The sequence below is a fragment of the Eptatretus burgeri genome, chromosome 11 (assembly GCF_056783735.1).
Source record: "Eptatretus burgeri isolate ZD-2024b chromosome 11, Ebu_testis_v1, whole genome shotgun sequence".
Classification (NCBI taxonomy): domain Eukaryota; kingdom Metazoa; phylum Chordata; class Myxini; order Myxiniformes; family Myxinidae; genus Eptatretus; species Eptatretus burgeri.
In genome coordinates, this window is record NC_140971.1 from 93,131,036 (window position 1) to 93,152,913 (window position 21,878).

At 47.8% G+C, this 21,878-nt stretch overlaps 1 protein-coding gene across 12 annotated transcripts in view; it reads right to left on the reverse strand.

The window, feature by feature from the left end:
• Positions 1–21,878, reverse strand: part of LOC147017666 (teneurin-3-like) — a 420,926-nt gene that overhangs the window by 307,470 nt on the left and 91,578 nt on the right. For 7 of the 12 annotated variants that reach the window (XM_085847409.1, XM_085847412.1, XM_085847417.1 and 4 more), the window contains one exon: positions 7,984–8,080. The exons of the other annotated variants lie outside the window; for them this stretch is intronic. The gene's annotated coding sequence lies outside the window, so the exon portion shown is untranslated. The remainder of the gene's footprint in view (positions 1–7,983; positions 8,081–21,878) is intronic. 12 annotated transcript variants of the gene reach the window in all.

Genomic DNA, 21,878 nt, shown 5'->3' on the forward strand with positions numbered 1-21,878 from the left:
CCAATGGGGAGCGAGGTGAAAGGTTGAAGGGAGGGGGTCAAAGATGAGAGGGCGAAGCCACGGGGCTGATATAAGCGACCGTGTTCGTCAGTCCAGGGAGTAGGAGAGTCGAGAGCAGAGAGTCAAGACTTCGCGGGCGGTGGAGTTGGCAAGAAGGAGCTGGTCGTCGTGTGCGTTGGAGTCGGAACGGAGGGGACGGAGCTGTGGAGAGGCGGCGAGGGCAGACGAGGGGGTGCTCGCATCGTGCAGGGAGCTGCACCCGAGGGAGGCCGACAGCGCGACCTGGCCGAGGTGGAGACGCTCGTCGCGGGACAATAAATATCCTCTATACCCCGAGCATCAGCAACCCCCTCCTGTTTCCCCCCGCGCTGAGATAGTGCGACCAAGGGGGCCCCTTTCCCACCCCCTACCAGACACTGCCCGCGAGGCCCGCGGAGTTGAGGCACCATCGCCGCTCCGCGTCTCATCACCAGACGGGTAGGCCCGACCCGGTCTCGGCCTCAGGCCCGCCTCATCCTTGAGGGTATTCTTTCCTTGGTTTTGGGTATGTGTTGTCGGCGCCGTCTGTGAAGTAAAATTGTATAAGTGTTGCCGTGTGCTCGGTAGTCGGTATTAGCTCTGCATTGTGTCTTCGCTTTTACATTTGCTTTTTGTGTAAATTGCATTGTGTTTTTTCTATGTGCTTTTGGTGGAATTGAATATGTGTGCTTTCCGTTCGTCGCGAATAAATGTGCTTTGTGTCGAACTGTTTCCGCTTCGCTTCGTCATTTCCTTCATTGAATCCTCATCTTGCTTCACGTAAAGGGTTGGTAGTGGGCTGAATACGCCCGATAATTAATCGAACCGTCGAGGTCGACGATAACACCGCTCGGTTATCCCGATAGTACGGAACGGGTCGCTTAAGTGGCCCGTGTCCGAAGTCGACCTGCGGCGAGGTGCGATCGCCCGGTCTACCCTCCGCGTGGGTACTTAGGTAGGTCGAATTTGGCGAGCAACCCTATCCCACGCGGGGGCTGATTGGCTCGATCGCGGTGAGACCGAAAGGTCCACCCGTGACTGGTTCCCGGCGTTAGTCCGAGAGGGTCACGACTGGATTGTCCGTCCGGTGGGCGACGTGTCACGATTCGAGTTACGTGGCCGTCAGCACGCCGGAGGGCGCGAATCCGCAACAATATATATATATATATATATATATATATATATATATATATATATATATATATATATATATATATATATATATATATATATATATATATATATATATATATATATATATATATATATATATTGTTGCGAATTCGCACCCTGCTAGCGTGCGAACGACCGCGTGTAACCAATAGCGGCCGCTTCGCCCACCGAACGTGCAATTAAGTCGTGACCCTCCTGGAACTACCGCCAAGGAGCTAGTCACGGGTGGGGGTTTAACCTCACCACAACTCAGTCCACATTCTACCCGCACGAAATAGGGTCCGATCGCCGAATGGTCGATTTACCTAAGAACCCGCGCAGATAGCGTACCGAGGAGTTGTACCACGCCACAGGTCGACTCCGGACATGAACCACTTAAGCGGCTCATTCCATGCTACAGGGATAACCGAGCGGAGTTATCGTCGACCTTGACAGTTCAGATTATTTACCGGGCGTTTTAAACCCACTACCAATCCCTTACGTGATGCAAGATGGAGATTCAATAAAAGGAAAAGACGAAGCAAAACGGGGAACAATTGGACAAGCACATTTAATACGGGAGCACGGAAGGCACGTGTATTACAGTCACAGGGATACAATAAAAGCAATACACGTATTTACAATCACCGTAAAGAAACACAAGCAAAGAACCAACGCAGATCTACAACCGAATAAGATAATCCACACGGCAACACTTAAAACAGTTCTACTTCTCAAGACTGGCCTCACCCACAGACATTTACACAAAACCCCAAAAGAAAAGGAAGTCGCGACTTCCCTGAGCGCGTCGTCCAGCCCTTGGCGACTGCAACTCCGAGTCCCTCCGGCGTGGTCCACTGGGCTCAAGCCTCGCGCCTGCACGTGTCGTCCGCCCAACAGCTCGGACAGGGTTTTGGGGGAATGGGCTGGGTTTTCGCCGCTATCTCGGTGCGGACGGGGGAAGGGGGGGAATGGCAGGCGGTCCGTCCCACTAGCGGGGTCTCGGGACTGCACCGGCTCCGATCGACCCTCCGACCAGGAACAATCACCAGGGACCAGGTTCGATGACTCGTGGCAATTCGACGATCTGCGCCAATTCGACGACCTTCAGCCGACCACGACTAGACCCGAACGAACGAACAGAACCTCAACCTCTTCCTCCGAACGAGCGAACCATAAGCAGGGACTCTCCAATAACTCTCGACAATCCTCCTCCAGGGACAAGCAAACAGCGACTCGCCACAACTCTCGACAATTCTCCTCCAGCGACAAGGGAACAGGGACTCTCCACAACTCTCGACAATTCTCATTCAGGGACAAGGGAACCGGGACTCTCTACGCCCACGCCTTTTGTAGGGTCGGGCTCCGCCCTTCGCTCCGCCCTGCGCCCTGCCCCGTTCTTGGCTCCTCCTTCCTTCGAGACGCTTCCAGAAAATGCATCGAAGGGGGGCATTCCTCTCCCCCGGCCGCGTCACACCGCGCTTCCGCCAATCGGGAGAGGACGTGCCACCCCCTCCCCTTTTCTCACAAAGCGCGGGAAAATGGCGGGAAAACCCCACAGGCATTGTTGGTTTTCTTCTCCATGCGCCGTATGACGAGGGAAGGAAGACTCGGGCGGGAAATATTTGCGTGGGCGTTTTGGGCGGGAGATCTTGGAGGGAGATATTTAAGCGGGAGTTTTTGGCGGGAGATGCCTCTTCGCACCCTTGTTGCTGCTGCCACTCTGCTCCTTTCATCCGTCCCGCGGAGATCGTGACCGCACGGTGCTCGTTGAATGGCGAGTGGTGAAGATGGTGGTATTGTAGTTGTGGAAGGTGGCGTCGTGGTGTGAATGGCGTGATTGTTGGCGTCGTGTAGTGAATGTCGTGATCGTTGAGATGTTGGTTGTGGCGATGTTCGTTGTTGTTCTTGCACCAAAATAACGACAGCAAAAGAAAAACGACTATCTCAGAGTCACAGCCCGAATGAATCACACATATTCCCTCTAAACAACGGGTTTGGGCTAACTACACATGGACTTACCGATATATCTCACCTGAGGACCCTTTATGGTGTAATGCGAATTTCCACAGCCATAACAATATATACACATCCAAAACAGGACATAGTGTCAGGACACTGCTCGATGTCGCTCTTCTCAGCTGGAACCCATGTATCATCGCTGTTTCAGGGCCTACTCCAGTGCAGCTCCTCATGGGTGGCCCCAGCAGTGCAGCACACGCACCACCAAGCGATATCAGCCCACATGCTCACCACCAGATATCATTGACCAGATATCGATCCCCACAGACCTGCCTTTACATGTGAAAGGAATCACTGCACTCGCCTCTGCCTCCAAATCCACAATGAGGCTTTCTCTGCTGCCTCCTGTGATTGCGTCACAGTATTCTTGACTTGCTTAGATGACGCTCCAATCATCTTGAGATCCTTCAGCATAGACTTTGCCACAAAACCCCTACAACCCACTTCCACTGGTAGCACATCACACATCTACCCACGGTCATCACACACTTCTCTTACCTCTTCATCCCGACACAACTTTCTTTCATATGCCCATTCCATATTTCATTCCTCTGGTACTGTCTGCTCAACGATGATAACCCTTTTTCCCACATCAGACCAAATAATTAAATCAGGTCTTTGTTGGATGACTGCAATATGAGATGGGAACCTCAGCACTCTGTCCAAATCTTCATCTACCTGCCAGCCCACACCTGGCTTCAAAATGCATGCTGCCCCTTGATGTTGCTTAACCTTACCTTCTCACCCTCCTTTATGAACGTGATAATGGACTTCTCTTTTATATCTGATTTGTTTGCCTCATCACATCGCCTTTTCGTAACCTCGACAATCACTCACAAAACCTGGTTATGTCGCCAAGTTTACCTGACGAGAGATTTCGGGCAACCAGACAATACATGCTCTAATGTCTCTCTTCTACCACACTTGGTACATTCTACTGACTCAGCCAATTTCCATTTTGCCAGATTCACTGCAGTTGGCATCTGGTCACACATTGATTTAAGTGCAAAGATTAGTCGCTGTGGCTCCATCTTCCACAGCGATGCCCAGCTGACCTTCTTCTGCACAACCATCTCCCATGCTGTCCATGCTCCTTGCTGAGGTTGACTTACAGCTTGAACCGTTCTTCTCTCCTCTTCCATACATTTAATCTCTTCGATAACCATCTCTCGTCTCCCACCTGCACTCACTTGTGGTCACCGTTTATGTTCTTTCCAACCAAATACTTTCCTATCTTTCTGCACTGCCCCAATGATTTCCTTCATTTGCAGCCTACTCTCCGCATATTCAACCATCCTCTGAACATCCCACTTAGTTCCCGTTCTTATCTTTGGCCCCAGTTCACTGATCACTGGGTCTTTTGAATCTCGAATCATTTGGAATCTGGCTTTCCCAATCGTATATTCTTCAGCAAGTGACTTAAATGGCAGCTTTATCTTTGAACTTCTGCTGGATAACACCAAACTCGCTAACATTTTTGGCAAACCCAACAATTTCCACATGTATGAATTGACCATCTTCTCCATCCTCTCCACTCTTGTTCGAGCAATCTCATATATTTGGAGAGACCATAAGACGCGAGGAAATGACCCAAATTGGTAGCACCATATCTAATACCTCCCTGGCAAGCCACAACCATCAATTGCAGAGAGACCCTGCACAAGTTGCTTCTGCACCTGCATTCTTGGACGCCTATTTGTTAACGGTTGTGCATACCATCTGCCAAGACTCTTAACTGGATGTTCATTCAATGTAGGGATTCTATCCCCAGCCACCACAAAATTAACCTCTTTCACTTTACCGTTCTTCATGGAAAGACTCCTGCTCTTCTTTGGCTTAAATTCCATCCGGCTCCATTTAATGAACTCCTATAATTGCTTCAACAACATTTTAGCTGCTTCCAACTCAGGAGTCAGAATGGTCTCCATGAAGGCCCTTATTGGTGGCTGTGGTTTTTCCCCACCTCAAACTACATCAGTTGATACTCCTTTTGTCCCACAAATTACTTCCATAGCCATAACAAACAGCAATGGTGAAATCACACACCACATTGGTATGCCTACTTCAACTTCCTGCCACTTGGTTGTGTACTTCGGTGTAGAAAAACGCATAAAAAAGCCATTGTAATATTGGACAATCACCTCCCTCACCTTGTTGGGGACCCAGAAAAAATCCAATGCTTTAGCAATCAGGTGATGCTGCACTGAGCCATATGCATTTGCCAGGTCCAGCCATATAACATAAAGATCCCTTTTCTCTTGCCTTGCATATCGGATAGTGCCCCAGATCATCGCCACATGCTCGAGACACCCCGGAAAGCCTGGCACACCTGCTTTTTGTACAGATGTATCAATGTATTCATTATTTACCACAAAGTTGACCAGTCTTCTCGCTAATACACCAAAAAAGATCTTACCTTCCACATTCAATAAAGATATTGGACGAAACTGATATATCTCCTTCGAGTAATCTTCTTTGGGGATATAAATCCCATTTGCCAAACACCAACATTCCGGTATCAGCTGTTTCCTCCAAACAACTCTGATCAGCGACCACAATACACGTAACAGCCTTGGACACTTCTTATACACCTTGTACGAAATCCCATTCACACCAGAGGCACTCTTACTTCTTCGCTTTCCGCACGACCTCTTGGATCTCTTGTCAACAAATGTCCAAGAGGTCAAAAGTAATTCCTGGCTCTGGTGGGCGGTCAAAGCCCCCAAGGTCTGGCAGGTCCACTGATCTGAGCGGGTTGCGATGTCTTCCTCAAATGTTCCTCTCGCTCTGCTTGCGGTGCCGTAATGGTCCCTGAGCTACAACTTTGAAACAGATCCCTAAAAAATCCATAGGGATTTCTCAGCAATGCTTCTCTCTTCTTTCTCCTTTCCCTTCTTATCTGTCGAATCCTCTCCTTCCTTCCCAACACCCAAATTTGCTTCCGAATATCCTCCATTAATAGTCACAGGCCATGTTTCTCTTGTTCACTTGCCATCTTATACCTTTGCATAAGGTGTCTCTGCAGGGTCCTCAGCTCAACCTTCCTGAATTGCCGCCGATTTGACTGTTTCATCCTCTCTCCAGAAGCCTTCTTTTCTTCACCGAAACAATCAAGACTCATTGCATGTACAAGCGTGCAGAGAGATTCCAGGTTTGCACCCACCTCACCGTTGAGGTTTATCTTGGACAGATCTTTATCCATTTGCCTCCACACACCTTCGCTATTCATTCTTGGCCATCTGATGCGTTCTTTGGTGATCTTCATACCTGGTGCTGGACTTGACTGAGCACAGGTGTTCAGAGCACTGTGGTATTTCCCCCGGCTCTGCACTTCCTGATAATTCTTACGTTCCACCTCACATTGTAGACTGTGCTGCTCGTCTTGTCGGCACCCCATTTTGGTCTGGTGAATCTTTAAACCTGTTGCATTCTTAATGTCTTTCCACAACTGCATGTCTTGTACTGCATATGTATGTAAAAAATATATATATATATATATATATATATATATATATATATATATATATATATATATATATATATATATATATATATATATTGTTACGGATCTGGAAACCATTTGCATTCAACATACAGATGTCCCAAAGGTCAGTTATTCCGTTAAGTACAGGTGAGACAGGTTCCTTCCTTTTATGAAATGGGGGAATCAAAAACGTGCATTGCAACTTGTTTTTTAGTTGGGTTATTAAATCTTTACATCCAACGAACACTTGTAGAATTTTGTAGTTTACGTTTTAACCGACTCGAGATAAATCCTGTTACTCAAATGAAAGCCACAATTAATTCACTGTCCACAACAGAAAGTACATTACATCAGATAATTTTATTTTAACTTGGTACCAAGGAGTACAAGTCACCGAGATGGTAAACATCTTCAATGATTTGCATTAAGCTAAGATTACATTTTCTGGCATTTATATGCTTTTGGGAGAGTGGAGGGGGCTGATAAGCCTTAGGCAAAAGAACTCCAACTGCAATACGTGTCTTCTAGGTGAAAAGCGAATGACGTAATCATGGCAAAAGTTGGTGTTATCAACCAGGTCACTTTATTCCATTGCAAGACATTCTTTTTATCAACATTTAGGTTGAAAGACTCTTGGGTAAAGGGAAGCATAACTGACATTACAGCATAAAAATTAAATTTATAAAACACCAGCAACAATTATAATTGAGTACATTAATATAATTATTTTCTCCCACACACTCCAACAAACAACCAACAACCATTCCATTCCCCATCACGACCCACTACCCACTCGCTGTCTTCAAACACTCTGACTTGCCAAGGCAGGGTCTTGCAGCCGTTCCTTGCTGCTTCCTCCAGCATCCCAATTCAATCTGGCGGTGGGTCCCTTTTCGCGAGTCTGCAGTAGAGTGAACGGATTTTTCCGGTCTGGCCGAAATCCCGCCCAGAAAGGGCGGACCCATGGAAGCCCCATCCAATCGGGGCGAACAGCGACGTGACAGTGACCCGGGGGTGCCGAAGTTCGAGTTCGGCAGATGGGTATCCCTGCCAATGGAGCCACGCTGCTCAGCAACGAAATTGTGCAAGAGCACGGGAGAAAATTTGCGGGCCAGGCCCAAATTAATAACGAACACCAACACAGGCGACGGGAATCGTGGTTGTTGGTAGAACCGATAGTTTAAAGAGACAGGTGTGTTGAAAAGTCCCGGGGATAGATTAAAGTTAAATAAATGCTAGGATAGATAGGAAACGTGTACCCCTTCGCACCATCCATCCCTTCGCTGTTCGTAGGCCGCTGGACTCACCTTGGAAAATTGCTGAAATCTGTGGGAGTTATTTTGAGGCTGCATTGGGCCTCGAGACAGATTCACTTGTCTCTTCCTTGATCCCCTAAAAAGGAATCTTAGGGATTGGGAGTAGACAGTTTTGACAGGTTAGCCGAACAAGGACAATAAAGGGGTTATGGACACGCGTAATTATAAAATTACAAATAAAAAAATTAATAAATAAAAATAAAAATAATAAAAAGTCTAAATTTCGTTGTGTTTGTTACAAGCTAATGGAGGTGGGTATGGACAAGGACAGGCATAGGTGATAGGTTGGGGGAGACCGTAGGGTAGGTCCGAGCCCGTCTTCGGACCGACCAACGCCACCACACTCACTCCACAACCTCACGAGACCACGCTGAGGCCGGCCAGCTTCATGTGGCGACCTGTTGCATCGCACCTTACCTGGTCTGCATTTGTCATGCCTTGCTTTTTCTGCCTTTGCCTTGACTCCATACCTGCCCATGCCTTTGTTTGCATTATCATGTCATACGAACCTTGCCATGTGCTTCAAGACCATCTCTGAAAGTGTTTGCAAGGACTGCCCTGCAGCCACGTTACCGGGGAGTGCACTGAGCAGCCCGGATATCTCCTTGTTGTGGAAAGGCCAGTTCAAATGGACCGGGGACTGCACTGAGCAACCCGGATATCTCCTTGATACATAAAGGCCAGTTCAAATGGCCTGTGAAACGGCACATCGTCTGCCGTGTTAGGGTGAGTTGCCTCCAGCAACCAGGAACAAAATAAAAAATAATAATAATTTTAAAAAGTTCACCGACCAAACAAGGGACCATGGAAGGTCCTGAAGACAACCGATCGTCGATTGCCAGCTGTGCACTCAACCCAAATGTTGACTTTATTTTTTTTGTTCTCTCCTCAAGTCACAGGTCCTGAGCCATTGGTAGTGTAAATATTGGAAATGTATATAATCCTAACCCACCTGTTGTTTGTTTAGCACCGGCAATTTAGTTAAGTTGTCCAAATGAGTGTTAGTTTAGTTACTCAATGCACTACGTTATTTTTTTGGGGACATGTATTGAAAATGTCGCACTCAGGGATCCGTAGGTAAAACGTACTAGTAGACCGGGAGCTCGCGGGGCTTCGCTCAACTGAAGAGGGGAACAATTGCCGTCCTCATGGTAAGATGCCAGATGATATTCTCACCTCAGAACTCTGCGTCTGCCGGGACACTGCTGCTGGGTTGACACTCTAACAAATCGCATAATCGGCGCTAGCTCAACCTGGCAGCGGAACGGCCCCAAATAGGTTTCTGATATTATTCGTATAGCTTGTAACACGGTATAAACAATGACAGACCATTTCACCGCTGGAATACCGGTGACAGATGCCAATTAGATGCCGCGAAAATCGCGCCAGCTCAACCGAACAGCGGAACGGCTAAAACCAATGCAGAATGGTAGTACCAGGTCCCCTGAGTACAAAAGGAGCACTGACAGACAACTTGGTCGCTGGGTCCCCAGGACAGACTCTCCCTAGTGGGGCGTTCCATGTCAAGTGCACACATTTTTCTGCGAAATTGTGACACCGTCTTAGATTTCACTCTTTTTTGTGCAAGTGTTTGTGCAAGCCCCCCCCCAAATTTGGGCGCCCCCGGTTGACACACAATCTGCCAGTAGCGATATCACAGGTTGTAGTGGTCCGATTTGGATGATCTTGGCATCAAAAGGCTTTAAAAAGCGAGATCTTTTGAATCGCGTAAAGTAAAATCACTCCGAAACAGTAATTCAAAAAGTTATAGTTTGGGTCGCCCTTTGACCTTGGGCCCCTGCTCCCCAGCCAAACCGATGGTCCCGATTTTTTCGTGTGAGAATACCCCTTCATATTCTCCAACACCTCAGCATAAATGAAAATGAGATCTCAATGGGTTCAAGTGTGATGATGGTTTTATTGTTCGGGGACTCGGGTGCTGGACATACAATACGCCACAATACATAGCACAATATTTGAACACAAGATTTCCAATACACTATATCAGTATATTGTACATAAATTTTCCACATGCAGGAACTGGAAGCGACACTGGTATGAGTAAGAGTTTTTCCTAGCATATTATATTCAAGATTTTTTGCCAACCAATGTTTTATTTGACAGCTGTGTTTCTTTTTTACTGATTGTGTAGGTTCTACGGAAAGAAGTATATCAGAAATGTCTAAAATGCAGTGATCTTCAATGTCAGGAAAAAAGAAACTATTTGTGGGCCTGTTTGGATGAAGAAAATCATTTCACTTCATGAGTGTCCTGAAAGGCTTCCATGATGCAGGCAAGCCACCATTTCCATCAGAGTGCACTGTGACATAACCTGAGAGTTTCCCGTTAAAAGTTGGTGTAGATTTTGAAATAGCCAACTCGATACGGTGTTCCTCGCTAAGGCTGAATTCATGTACTTGAAGAGCAGTTTCAGAAATAGGGATGAAAGCATGAAGTTTTTGAGTTCCAGCTATGGTTTTGGCCGTTTTTAACCTTTCTTCCAGATTTCGTTCTTCCTCGTCATACGCCTCTTGGATCCCGTAACCAAACTTCATTTCATTCAAACCATTTTCAGCAAAGGCGAAAATATCTTTTGGAGAAATAATTTGACTGTCATAAGGTCTACGCAGGCTCTCACGTGTTGCTTCTCGTTTGACTGTACCTCCCACGCCATCTGAAGGGCCCTTGCCATGACTTGTGGCAAAAAATACCATTTTGCATCAATACCATACTCTGATTTGTGATGAGATAGGTTTATGAAGCCTTTGCAATTCTTATATTGGCCAGCGCAACCGTCTGAGAAATAGTAAAGTTTCTTTACATTTCCAAAGCTAGATTTCAAGTGTTCAATGAGCATTCTTTGGAAGAGGTGGAGTGAGACAACGTCGTGAGTATTGCATTCTGATATAATCGTGAACGAATTGTGGTTTAATTTGCCATCGTCTGATTTGAAATAGTAAACCCAGGGGTGAATTGTCGCTTGAAAGCAGTTCCAATGGAATCCTTGGGCCGCATCCTGTACGACAAACGAATAGTTCTCTGAGAAGTCTCCAATAATGACAAATTCTCCTTCACCAATTTCGTCTTTCATATTATTCAGAAACTGAGATTGGGCCTTGGCAATGAAGTCGTGTCATACAAATCGGACCACTACTACCTGTGGTATGGCCACTGGAAAATTGTGGGTCAACCGGGGGCGCCCAAATTTGGGGGGGGGCCTAAAATGGGCCCCCAGGTCTGAAAATTGTCAAGTAATGTTTTACCGTGGATACAAACACTTGCACAAAAAAAGAGTGAAATCTAACACGATGTGTCAAAATTTCGCTGAAAATGTGTACACTTGACATAGAACGCACCACTTGGGAGCGTCTGTCCTGGGGGCCCAGCGACCAAGTTGTCTGTCAGTGCTCCTTTTGTACTCAGGGGACCTGGTACTACGATTCTGCGTTGGTTTTAGCCGTTCCGCTGTTTGGTTGAGCTAGTGAAACCAAAGGGAACCTGAACTCTGGAGCGTCTGTCCTGGGGGCCCAGCGACCAAGTTGTCTGTCAGTGCTCCTTTTGTACTCAGGGGACCTGGCACTACCATTCTGCGTTGGTTTTAGCCGTTCCGCTGTTCGGTTGAGCTAGCGCAACTAAAGGATCCCGAATTAGGGAGCATCTGTCCTGGGGGGCCCAGCGACCAAGTTGTCTGTCAGTGCTCCTTTTGTACTCAGGGGACCCCTTACTAGCATTCTGCATTGGTTTTAGCCGTTCCGCTGTTCGGTTGAGCGAGCATGATTTTCGCGGCATCTAATTAGCGTCTGTCACCGGTATTCCAGCGGCGAAATTGTCTGTCATTGTTTATACCGTGTTACAAGCTATATGAATAATATCAGAAACCTACTTGGGGCCGTTCCGCTGCCAGGTTGAGCTTGCGCCGATTATGCGATACGGATAATGACCACAGAATGTCAACCCAGCAGCAGTGTCCCGGCAGATGCAGAGTTCTGAGGTGAGAATATCATCTGGCATCTTACCATGAGGACGGCAATTGTTCCCCTCTTCGGTTGAGCTAAGCCCCGCGGGCTCCCGGTCTATAGGGGAAACCTACACCTGCATGCCACACGAATGTTAAACAACTCGGGTCGAGTCTCGCAAAAGGGAGGGGGGTAGTGTTACGGTTCTAGGAACTGTATGCATACAAACATACAGTTGTCCCGAAGTTAGTTATGCCATTAAGTATATGAGTAGATCGATCCTGACCTTGTGTGTCATGAGAAGACACTGGAGTGCATTCTGTTGTTTTTTTAGTTAGGTTAATAAATCTTTATATCTCCTCCATTATGAACCACAGTACCTTCTTCTTGCTTTCCGAGGCAAACATCTTTGTGCAGTACCATTTTCACGAGGCCGGACACGCGTGGAGTGAGCGGGCTTCCCGCATGGCCGAAATCCCGCCCAGAAATGGCGGACCACATGGAAGCCCTGGCCAACCAGGGCGGACAGTGACGTCAGCTTCAACAAGGCCCTCCCCGTTGAGGGAGATCTATAAATTACGAAGCAACCCTGAGAGCGAAGAGCGTTGGAGTGAGGAGCGTTGGAGTGAAGACAGTTCGTCGGTAGGTAGCGAAAGAAAAGAGGAAGGTCGTAGAGTGGTTGCGCTCTTTGGGGGTTGTTCATTTTGAGTGTGAGAGAGCTGGGAAAACCTCGACCCGACCTTGACCGGGTCTCTTGTTGTGTCCTATCTGCAGCCCTGTTCCCCGCCTCGGACTCCGCTCCACTCAACCCGAGCTCCTTCGCAGACACGGTCTCCACACGTGCGGCCGTGGACAGATCCACACGACCATTGACAGGTGCCGCACCACACAGCATTCCTTTCCTCCAATGTTCAGGTACCCGAAAGAACTGCAACCTCAGCTCACCTCCCTCTCTGGCTGCGGGGGTCCCTTTGCCATACATCTGGGTTTATTTTCATCTGAATGTGCATCTGAGTGTGTAGCGCCATCTTTAAGTAGAATTGCATGTGTTTTTATTTGATCATTGTAAATCTTGCCTGTGTTATTCCCGCGTAAGTCTGCTCTGTGTCCTTCTGTAAGTTGATTGTAAATAAATTATTGCAGAAATGTTCCCAGTTCGTTTTTGTCTTTTCCTTCATTGGTCCAGCATGGTTCGGATCGAAGTTTAGCCAGGTCTTTATCCCCGATAATCTGATCATTCGAGCCGATGCGTCCTTAGTGGTTCCGCTCGGCTGCATCTGATCCGGAAAGGTGGTTGCTATAGTTGGTAGTTGGTAGAGTGATCCGGATCAGGCAAGGCGCATCGAGGGCGTGGTTCCCGGGTAGTCGAAACCGCGTGGTTAATTAGGTTAAATGGTTCTAGACAAAAAGACCCGATGCCACGCCGTTGAGATATTGGCGTCCGCGGTCGGTTAAGCGCCCCACCGGCTCAGGGAATTATCCGAGAGTGACGGCCTACAATTCCAGGGGTCTGGTGGGAGATGACGTAATTTCCCCCACCTAGTGGTCCTTCTCGCCACCAGTCCCCGGCCCGCAACAATATATATATATATATATATATATATATACATATATATATATATATATACATATATATACATATATATACATATATAAACATATATATACATATATATACATATATATACATATATATACATATATATACATATATATATATATACATATATATATATATATATATACATATATATATATATATATATATACATATATACATATATATATATATATATATATATATATATATACATATATACATATATATATATATATATACATATATACTTCTTCTTTCGGCTGCTCCCGTTAGGGGTCGCCACAGCGGATCATCCATATGATCCGCATAGTGATTTGGCACATGTTTTACGCCGGATGCCCTTCCTGACGCAACCCTGGTCGCCTCTTACGACACAGGGATATGGTACACCTATTTTAACCGGGGTATACACCGGCCCAGTACACTGGTACTCATTTCGCCGACCTCGGAAGGATGACAGGCTGAGTCAACCCCCTGGTGTATTAATTCAGTGGCCCAACGGGGCTTGAACTCAGGACCTTATGGATCCCAAGCCGCTGCGCCAACACCAGGCATATTATATATATATATATATATATATATATATATATATATATATATATATATATATATATACATATACATATACATATATATATATACACATACATATACACACACACACACACACACACACACACACACACACACAAGCCGGTAGGCGACATAGGTGATCGCGACATAATTACATACTAGTCATACAGTTTTTGACGAATCGGGCTAAAAAAAATTGACAAAGAGGTTGATTATAGTGCGCATAAAAGCACGGAAGTCGATTTTTGATTTTCGAAAAAAATGTATATAAAAAGATTTTTCGGATTTTTTTCAAAAATTTCAAAGTCCCGTTGCTAGGCAACGGTGGTGTCCATAGCAACGGCGCTCAAAAGCATACAACAAGATCCTGGTATGAACCTACCAGTCAAGTTTCATCAAAATTGGTTCAATCCTCTGGCCTCCAGAGCTGTCCATTACATACATACAGACAGACGGAAAACCTGAGAATAACGGTCGTCTCGCGACCACCCAACATATATACATATACATATATATATATATATATATATATATATATATATATATATATATATATATATATATACACATACATACAGTCATCCCCCGTTTATTGCGGGGGTTACGTTCCAAACCCCCCGCGAGAAGTGAAAATCCGCGATGAATGGATGCCTCCCAAAAAAAAAAAAAAAAAAAAAAAAATCGACTCGTCTGGTCTGGTCAGCTTGGCAATGATAGGGTTCGAGGTGCCGGAGATCGACTCGTCTGGTCTGGTCGGCTTGGCAATGATCGGTTTCGAGGTGCCGGAGATCGACTCATCTGGTCTGGTCGGCTTGGCAATGATCGGGTTTGAGGTGCCGGAGATCGACTCGTCTAGTCTGGTCGGCTTGGCAATGATAGGGTTCGAGGTGCCGGAGATCGACTCGTCTGGTCTGGTCGGCTTGGCAATGATCGGGTTCGAGGTGCCGGAGATCGACTCGTCTGGTCTGGTCGGCTTGGCATTGATCGGGTTCGAGGTGCCGGAGATCGACTTGTCTGGTCTGGTCGGTTTGGCTGTGCTCGTCCAACCGCGGCAAACCTTTTCCTTCCCGAAGCATATATCGAGCACTTTAACCTTCTCCTGGAGCGTCAGGACCTTCATGTGGCGCTTCGGTTCCTTGCCAGAAGCCTCAGAAGGTGCAGGGTGTTTGGGCGGCATCGTAGGGCTTGGAGAAAAAAAAAACGTAGAAAATATTCGAAGTTCACAAGTGGAACTTTGTCTCATGCGTTGTGTGACTGGTCGAGCACCACGCGCTATAATTTATTACTTAAATAATTTATATTTTACATATTATTACCGCGATATACCGGGGTAATCCGCAGAAAAAATTAGTTAGGTTCCAAGGGAAAACCCGCGATGAACCGGGGGTGCGATAGGTGAACTGCGATATAGCGGGGGATTACTGTACATATACACACATATATATATATATATATATATATATATATATATATATATATATATATATATATATATACATATATACATATATACACACACATATGTATTGTTGTGGTTGACGAAATTCGCAAACCACCATTCAGGTCCCTTAGGTGAGATATCTCTGTAAGTATATGTGTAGTTAGGCCCAAACCCGTTGTTTAGTGGGAATAAATGTCATTCATTCGGGCTGCGACCCTTCTAGATAGCCGTTTTTCTTTTACTATCTTTATTTTGGACCAGCCGCCATTACTACCATTACTACCACCACCAACCACGTCTCAACAGCCATCACACAACAACCACCAACCGCAACGCCGCTTCACAACAGCCACGACCTTTACCGTCACATCTCGCTCTCGCAACCATCGCATCACCGCCATTCCCGCGCCGCTTGTGGATGCCGATCCTGGACTCGTTCAGGGCGCGCACCGAGCGGCAGGTGCAAAAACACCAGCCTTTCCGAAGAAATCGGATCAAGAACGATTCACGCCCACTTCTGTTCCGTCCTATCAGCAAGCATGGGGCGATTTGGCCCCGCCTCCAGGTGCGTCGGAGTATAATCGCTATATGCAGATTCGCGGATCAAAAAGCATTCACGCCCACTTTTCCTCTGTCCAATGGGGAGCCAGCCAGAGGTAAAAGGTCGAAGGTGAAGGAGCGAAGCCACGGGGGCTATAAAGGGCCGCGTTCGCTCGCCAAAAGGGCAGTTGAGTTGGGAAGAGTCGGAGAGTTGAGTTGGGAAGAAAAGTAGCAGTCAGTCAAGGAGAGTTGAGAAGAGAAGAGTCGGAGAAAGCAGTTGGACGGAGCTGTGGAGAGTGGGAGAGTTGGCGGCGGCGGAGGCAGTCGAGAGGGCGCTCGTGTCAGAGTCGGGGAGCTGCGGAGAGGGGAGGCCGGTAACGCGACCGAGGTCGCGGTGGAGACGCTCGTCGCGGGACCCGAGCCAGCGAGATACCCTCATTCCCCCGAGCATCAACAACCCCCTCCTGTTTTCCCCCGCGCTGAGATAGTGCGAGAAGGGGGCCCCGTTCCCACCCCATACCAGGCAGTGCCAGCGAGGCCCGCGGAGTCGGGGCGCCACCGCCATTTTGCGGCTCATCACCAGACGGGTAGGCTCGACGCGGTCTCGGCCCCAGGCCCGTCTGCCCCCCTCATAGTGGAGGGTGGTCCCTTTTTCTTTTGCTTTGAGTATATGTGTTGTCGGCGCCGTCTGTGAAGTAAAACTGTACAAGTGTTGCCGTGTGCTCGGTAGTCGGTGGTAGATCTGCATTGTGTTTTTCTTTTACATTTGCTTTTTGTGCAGAATTGTTGTGCTTCTACTTTTACATTTGCTTTTGGTGTACAACTGTATATGTGTGCTATCCGTGGGCCATCGCGAAATAAATGTGCTTTATGTTGAACTGTTTTCCCGTTTCGCTTCGTCTTTTCTTTCATTGAATCTCCATCTTACTTCACGTAAAGGGTTGGTAGTGGGCTAAATACGCCCGAGAATTAATCGGAACCGTCGAGGCCGACGATAACACTACTCGGTTATCCCGATAGTACGGAACGGGTCGCTTAAAGTGGCCCGTGTCCGAAGTCGACCTGCGGCGAGGTGCGATCGCCCGGTCTACCCTCCGTGTGGGTACTTAGGTAGGTCGAATTTGGCGAGCAACCCTATCCCACGCGGGGTGCCGATTGGCACGATCGTGGTGAGGCCGAAAGGCCCACCCGTGACTAGTTCCCGGCGTTAGTCCGAGAGGGTCACGACGGGATTGTCCGTCCGGTGGGCGACGTGCCGCGATTCGAGTTACGTGGCTGCTCGCACGCCGGCGGGCGCGAATCCGCAACAATATATATATATATATATATATATATATATATATATATATATATATATATATATATATATATATATTGTTGTGGTTACCAAATTCGCAAACCACCATTCAGGTCCCTCAGGTGAGGTATTTCGGTAAGTACATGTGTAGTTAGGCCCAAACCCGTTGTCTAGTGGGAATACATGTCATTTATGCGTGCTGCGACTCTTCAGGATAGCCGTTTTTCTTTTGCTATCTTTATTTTGGACCAACCGCCATTGTCACCACCACCACCACCCACCAACCGCCATGATTACCACCACCAACATCAACCACCAACCACAACGCCGCTTCACCACAACCGCCACGACCTTCCCGTCACACCTCGCAACCGTCGCATCGCCACCGTTCTTGCCCCGCTGTGGGTACCGGTGTTGGACTCGTGCAGGGCGCGCGCCGAACAGCGTGTACAAAATCACGGATTTTGTGCTTCAAAAACGGATCAAAAACGACACACGCCCACTTTTTGCCGTCCAATCGGTGAGCGAGGGGCGAATTGGCCCCGCCCCCAGGGCGATCGATATATGCAAATTTATGGATCAAAAAGCCTTCACGCCCACTTTTTCTCGGGCCAATGGGGAGCGAGGTGAAAGGTCGAAGGGAGGGGGTCAAAGCTGAGAGGGCGAAGCTACGGGGCTGATAAAAGGACCGTGTTCGTCAGTCCAGAGGCGGAGAGGCGGAGAGTAGGAGAGTCCAGAGGCGGAGAGTAAGAGAGTAGGAGAGTCCAGAGGCGGAGAGTAGGAGAGTAGGAGAGTCGGAAACAGAGAGTCAAGACTTCGCGGGCGGTGGAGTTGGCAAGAAGGAGCTGGTCGTCGTGTGCGTTGGAGTCGGAACGGAGGGGACGGAGCTGTGGAAAGGCGGCGACACCAGACGAGGGGGTGCTCGCGTCGGGAGCTGCACCCCAGGGAGGCCGACAGCGCGACCTGGCCGAGGTGGACACGCTCGTCGCGGGATAATAAAAATCCTCTATACCCCGAGCATCAGCAACCCCCTCCTGTTTCCCCCCGCGCTGAGATAGTGCGACCAAGGGGGCCCCTTTCCCACCCCCTACCAGACACCGTCCGCGAGGCCCGCGGAGTTGAGGCGCCATCGCCGCTCCGCGTCTCATCACCAGACGGGTAGGCGCGACCCGGTCTCGGCCTCAGGCCCGCCTCATCCTTGAGGGTATTCTTTCCTTGGTTTTGGGTATGTGTTGTCGGCGCCGTCTGTGAAGTAAAATTGTATAAGTGTTGCCGTGTGCTCGGTAGTCGGTATTAGCTCTGCATTGTGTCTTCGCTTTTACATTTGCTTTTTGTGTAAATTACATTGTGTCTTTTCTGTGTGCATTTGGTGGAATTGTATATGTGTGCTCCCGTGTGCCGCGAATAAATGTGCTTTGTGTTGAACTGTTTCCCGCTTCGCTTCGTCATTTCTCCCATTGAATCCTCATCTTGCTTCACGTAAAGGGTTGGTAGTGGGCTGAATACGCCCGATAATTAATCGAACCGTCGAAGTCGACGATAACACCGCTCGGTTATTCTGATAGTACGGAACGGGTCGCTTAAGTGGCCCGTGTCCGAAGTCGACCTGCGGCGAGGTGCGATCGCCCGGTCTACCCTCCGCGTGGGTACTTAGGTAGGTCGAATTTGGCGAGCAACCCTATCCCACGCGGGGGCTGATTGGCTCGATCGCGGTGAGACCGAAAGGTCCACCCGTGACTGGTTCCCGGCGTTAGTCCGAGAGGGTCACGACTGGATTGTCCGTCCGGTGGGCGACGTGCCGCGATTCGAGTTACGTGGCCGTCAGCACGCCGGCGGGCGCGAATACCGCAACAATATATATATATATATATATATATATATATATATATATATATATATATATATATATATATATATATATATATATATATATATATATATATATATATATATATATATATATATATATATATATATATATATATATATATACACACACATCCTTTGGGACCATACTCTGAGCAGAGTGTTGGTGCTGCCGAAGCAGACTCCCTGGCTATTGGGTCACCTCTCCGACAGTACAGCGGCAAGCTGGCACTCATTTTGCCGACCTCAGGATGACAGGCAGAGTCAACTCCACTTGGTTGACAGCTGAGTTGTTGACAACACCTGTTTGTGAGATTGAGTGAGATTTGAACTCAGGATCCTTGGGTCGCAAGCCCACCATCTGAACCATTAAACAAACACCAGGCATATAAATAACTACCATGTGTGTGCACTCGCTTGTATAAACGCCACGTGTGTGCACTCGCATGTATAAACGCCACGTGTGTGCACTCGCATGTATAAACGCCACGTGTGTGCACTCGCATGTATAAACGCCACGTGTGTGCACTCGCATGTATAAACGCCACGTGTGTGCACTCGCATGTATAAACGCCACGTGTGTGCACTCGCATGTATAAACGCCACGTGTGTGCACTCGCATGTATAAACGCCACGTGTGTGCACTCGCATGTATAAACGCCACGTGTGTGCACTCGCATGTATAAACGCCACGTGTGTGCACTCGCATGTATAAACGCCACGTGTGTGCACTCGCATGTATAAACGCCACGTGTGTGCACTCGCATGTATAAACGCCACGTGTGTGCACTCGCATGTATTAACGCCACGTGTGTGCACTCGCATGTATAAACGCCACGTGTGTGCACTCGCATGTATAAACGCCACGTGTGTGCACTCGCATGTATAAACGCCACGTGTGTGCACTCGCATGTATAAACGCCACGTGTGTGCACGCGCATGTATAAACGCCACGTGTGTGCACTCGCATGTATAAACGCCACGTGTGTGCACTCGCATGTATAAACGCCACGTGTGTGCACTCGCATGTATAAACGCCACGTGTGTGCACTCGCATGTATAAACGCCACGTGTGTGCACTCGCATGTATAAACGCCACGTGTGTGCACTCGCATGTATAAACGCCACGTGTGTGCACTCGCATGTATAAACGCCACGTGTGTGCACTCGCATGTATAAACGCCACGTGTGTGCACTCGCATGTATAAACGCCACGTGTGTGCACTCGCATGTATAAACGCCACGTGTGTGCACTCGCATGTATAAACGCCACGTGTGTGCACTCGCTTGTATAAACGCCACGTGTGTGCACTCGCTTGTATAAACGCCACGTGTGTGCACTCGCATGTATAAACGCCACGTGTGTGCACTCGCATGTATAAACGCCACGTGTGTGCACTCGCATGTATAAACGCCACGTGTGTGCACTCGCATGTATAAACGCCACGTGTGTGCACTCGCATGTATAAACGCCACGTGTGTGCACTCGCATGTATAAACGCCACGTGTGTGCACTCGCATGTATAAACGCCACGTGTGTGCACTCGCATGTATAAACGCCACGTGTGTGCACTCGCATGTATAAACGCCACGTGTGTGCACTCGCATGTATAAACGCCACGTGTGTGCACTCGCATGTATAAACGCCACGTGTGTGCACTCGCTTGTATAAACGCCACGTGTGTGCACTCACAGGTATAAACGCCACGTGTGTGCACTCGCAGGTATAAACGCCACGTGTGTGCACTCGCATATATAAACACCACGTGTGTGTACTTACATGTATAAACACCACGTGTGTGTACTTACATGTATAAACACCACGTGTGTGTACGTACATGTATAAACACCACGTGTGTGTACTTGCATGTATAAACACCACGTGTGTGTACTTGCATGTATAAACACCACGTGTGTGTACTTGCATGTACAAACACCACGTGTGTGTACTTGCATGTACAAACACCACGTGTGTGTACTTGCATGTACAAACACCACGTGTGTGTACTTGCATGTACAAACACCACGTGTGTGTACTTGCATGTACAAACACCACGTGTGTACTTGCATGTACAAACACCACGTGTGTGTACTTGCATGTACAAACACCACGTGTGTGTACTTGCATGTACAAACACCACGTGTGTGTACTTGCATGTACAAACACCACGTGTGTGTACTTGCATGTACAAACACCACGTGTGTGTACTTGCATGTACAAACACCACGTGTGTGTACTTGCATGTACAAACACCACGTGTGTGTACTTGCATGTACAAACACCACGTGTGTACTTGCATGTATAAACACCACGTGTGTACTTACATGTATAAACACCACGTGTGTGTACGTACATGTATAAACACCACGTGTGTGTACTTGCATGTATAAACACCACGTGTGTGTACTTGCATGTATAAACACCACGTGTGTGTACTTGCATGTATAAACACCACGTGTGTGTACTTGCATGTATAAACACCACGTGTGTGTACTTGCATGTATAAACACCACGTGTGTGTACTTGCATGTATAAACACCACGTGTGTGTACTTGCATGTATAAACACCACGTGTGTGTACTTGCATGTATAAACACCACGTGTGTGTACTG